This window comes from Triticum aestivum, chromosome 4A (assembly GCF_018294505.1).
Source record: "Triticum aestivum cultivar Chinese Spring chromosome 4A, IWGSC CS RefSeq v2.1, whole genome shotgun sequence".
In the NCBI taxonomy this organism is placed as follows: Eukaryota; Viridiplantae; Streptophyta; class Magnoliopsida; order Poales; family Poaceae; genus Triticum; species Triticum aestivum.
This window is the reverse complement of record NC_057803.1, coordinates 582351667-582355745: the sequence shown is the minus strand read 5'-3', so window position 1 is coordinate 582355745 and position 4079 is coordinate 582351667.

Below are 4079 nucleotides of genomic sequence, written 5' to 3'. Positions count from 1 at the left end.
GCCGCCCCAAACTTGTCGGCCGTGCACCCGCTCCGCCCCATGCCCTCCGCCTCGCCGCCCCGCCCACGTGCTCGCCGCCGCCGCTCGCCTGCATCTTGCCGCGTCGCTCGCTGGCGCCCGGCCATGCGAGTCACTCGTCCACCAGCACTCTCCGCGCTCGCTCAGCCCCGTGCACTCGCCGCGTTGCTCGCGCCCGGCCCCGACTCGCTGCTGCATGGGCGTGGCTAGCTAGCATGCACGGGGCTGGCTGGCTAGCTAGCTAGCAGTTGTGCACACACGGGCGCGCCTAGCTAGCTAGCTTGCTAGAGCCCAGCTGCTTCTGCTGCACTCGCACACGACGGGGTCGTGCCTGCGTAGCGAGGCGAGGGACGCGGGGAACGGTCCGGAGAAGCGATTCCCGGCGACCTGCGTGGCGAGGGGGGAGGCGGAAGGACGGCGTCGACCGGGGAGGCGAAGGGACGGCGGCAGCCTGCGCGGGGAACGGGGAGGCGGAGGGACGGCGGCGTGCGGCGCGGCCAGTATGGCGAGCGGAAGTGCGGTCACTGATTTGTGGGCCAGCGAGCGAACAAAGCGGACGAGAGAAACCGGAGAGAGCGTTCGTTCGTGCCCACGTAGACGCATTTCTCGCCCAACTTTGCTCCAGGTTTGGGGTCGGGCCGGACCAAAACGAACATCTGCGGACAACTTTGTCCATTTGGGGCCTAGCGTTGGGCCGTGTTTTGCCCCAACGTGTGTCCGGCGGACAAGATAGGGTCTTGCGATGGAGTTGGCCTCAGGCCAACTCCACGGCGCGACCCTATCCTGTCCGGCCCCGTCCGTTTGGGGTAAAAGAGACAAAAAAGGCGGCCCAGCGCGCGGGAGCAAACGGACTTTTGTCCGCTTTGTGTCCGCTTTCGACCCATCCCCGGCCCAAACTTGCGCCGGTTTTTGGGTGAAACGGACAGCACGTGGACGGGTGGGACGCGCGCGCTTGTCCTCCCCTGGCCCGCCTGTCGGTGGGAGATACCAAAAAAACCCCGACGGCCATTTGGCGCCATTTCCCCCAAACCCTCCCACGTCCCTCCCGCCGCCCCCCTCTCTCTCCCCGTCCATGGCCGACGCCCCGCCGAGTTTCGGCGGCCTGGCCGTCGACCCGGCCGCAAAGGTGAAGAAGAAGGCGCCAAGGAAGCCGCGGTCAGAGTACATGCCGGAGGAGATCGCCAAGTTGGATGCGGAATCGGCGAAGAGGAGGGAACGAAGAGTGGCCGTCAAGATGAATGTCGCCGTGACCAAGTTCGCCGCCCAGCGTGAGGAGCTGGAGGCCGCGCGGCGCAAGGCCGCTGCCGACGAGAAGGAGGACCTCGTCAACAAAGCGCACACCATCCTCATGCTTGGCATGGGCCGTCAGGCGGGGTTCCATGCAGCGGCCGTCGGCCCGGCAAGCACAGGCTCGTCGGTCGCCCGGCCTACGCACTGCCAGTCGCCGACGTCGCGCGCTGCGCCCATGTCGCCCGGCTTTCCTCCACCCAGGCACGACGGCCAGACCCGTTTCTCGGTGTTGCCGGACGTGGGCTTGTTCGCGCCATCCACACCACGCCCCGCGGCCGTCATCAGCCTCAACGTAACGCCTGGGTCCAGCAGCGGCGGGCGGCCTTCCGTCGAGATGCAAAGAAAGCAGGCGCGTGCACCGTTCACGGGCACCATGCCGCCCCTCGCGTGTTGTTTGACGAAATGCCAACCTCAACGCCGACGGTGGACGACCCCTTCTACAACCAGTACATGGAGGACGTGATCTTCCAGGGTGGGCATGGCCGTGCCTACAACCCTGATGAGACCCAAAGTCAGGATGGCCGCGCCCAGTACGTGCCCGATGAAGAGGCCGACGACCGTGCTGACTACGACCATGGTGATTCGTGGCATGAAGACGATGACATCTATGTCGAAGGTGAAGATGAAGATGAAGCCAATGATGTTGATATTAGTGGCGCTCCATTGTTCATAGACGAGCTCACCCAAAGAGCGGAAGCACAAAAGAAGCGGAAGAGCATTCGCACCGGTTCATATACACAAGATGAGGACAAGTTGATTTGCCAATGTTGGATGGAGATTAGCCAAGATACAAGGACCGGCGCGCAACAAAAGAGCATTGTTTTTTGGATGAGAGTCCACAAAACATTCCATGAAAGGAAGATGTTTGAGCCCTACCAAATTACAAGCAACCGTGGCATCGGGTCGATTCAAAAAAGATGGTTGTTCATCCAACAAGAGTGCAACAAGTATTTGTGCCGCATTTGAGAGCGTTGAAGCACGGCTCGTGAGTGGTCTCGGCGTTGGAGACATGGTATGCTCTTCTCTTTCTAGCCCTTGCTACGGCCATGAGACTTCGGCCGTGTATATGTTTGCATGTTCACTTGTTGTTGATCATGTGATGTAGGCATTTCAATCTTTGGAGGCATTCAAGGCCCGGCACAATGACAAGCCATTCACTCTTACGCATTGTTGGACGATCATCAACAATTGCCGTAAGTTCAAGGATCAATACCGTGAACTTCAAAGGAAGAGAGGCAAGAAGACGGCCAAGTTCGCCGGAGGTGGGGATGGCGAGGCATTGAAGAGGCCGAGGGGCAAGACCAACTCAAAGGTGGACGACATACGTGACGCCTCATCCATGGCCTTGCATGAGACTTTGCATGGCATGATGTCACATAAGGATGTGAGGGGTGAGAAGAAGCGGCAAAGCAAGGACGAGCAAATGAAGCAATACCTAGAGCTCAAACGACAGAAGCTTGAGATGGAGGAGGCGGCCAAGAAGAGGAAGATAGACATGGAGGAGGCGGCCCGGCAAAGGCAGCTCGACATGGAAGAGGCCGCCCGGCAAAGGCAGCTCGACATCGAGGCCGACAACGTCAAGGCCAGGCAGAGGCAGCTCGACATCGAGGCCACCAATGCCGCCACCAAAGCGAAGAAGGTGACCCTTGCGATCATGAGCGTGGACTTGTCGAAGATGAGCGACAAGACGAGGGCCTGGTTCGAGGCCAAGCAGAAGGAGATGCTCGACGCCGAAGGCCTGAACTAGGTCGTCCGATCGGCGTGGCCGTTCTTTTTGGAGGCTGGCATGGGTGCCGCCCGCCCGCTGGGCCGCTGGCAGTGTGCCGGCGAAAAAACATTCATTATGGAGGCCGGCTGTGTTGCCGGCCGCTGGCTGTGTTGCCGGCGAGGACAACTATTCATTTTGAAGGCTGGCTGTGTTGCCGGCGATGGCTGTGTAGGCCGCTGGCTTTGTTGCCGGCGTGATGAACTCGGGTCGTGAACTGGGGCTTGACATTTGAAACGTCCCTTTTTTTTAAATAGATGCGGACAGGATGTGGCAAAAGGATTTGGCCGCGCGCTGAGCGCACAGCCACCGCATCTAAGACAGATCCGTACACGACCTTAAATCCTTATCCAAAGAGATAAAAATCGGACAAAACGAACGTCCGTTTGGGATCGCGCTGTGGAGTTGGCCTCAGCGGCGGTCGATGCCGGCTGGCCGGCCGGCCCCTTCGATCGATCGCGCATGACTGACTGACAGAAACGACGCACGCAGAGAGGGCAAACTGTCGTCGCGTGTGGGAGAGAACTTGGGCAGCAACAGCATGCATCCACAGCTAGCTACGCTACGCTAGACATAGATAGAAGGCTTTGGGCCCTTGCCTATGTAGGCTAGGGTAGGCCTGGGCTGTGGCACGCACCAGCTAGGCAGCAGTACTTGCAGCGTGTATAACTAGCAGCTGTAGACCTGTATGTATAGTGTGACAGTGTAGAGTAGCCATGAGTAGCTACCACCACCAGCACCACCACTAGAGCTAGTAGCAGCTTGGAGCCGTAGAGATGCAACGGGTAGGTGGTTACGTTTTTATGGCACGACGAAACGCTCCAGCCAGAGTCCAAAAAGAGCTCCATTGAGGCAGCCGGGCATGAGATCAAAGAGGGGGGCCGCCGGCCTGCATGCAAAGGTAAAGCCGGTGGCGGGCGCCTAGCCAAGCCAAGCTAGCTATGCATGTGGGACGGCGGGAGGAGGAAGAAACCGTAGGGTGGCATGCATGGCATGGTGCCATGTT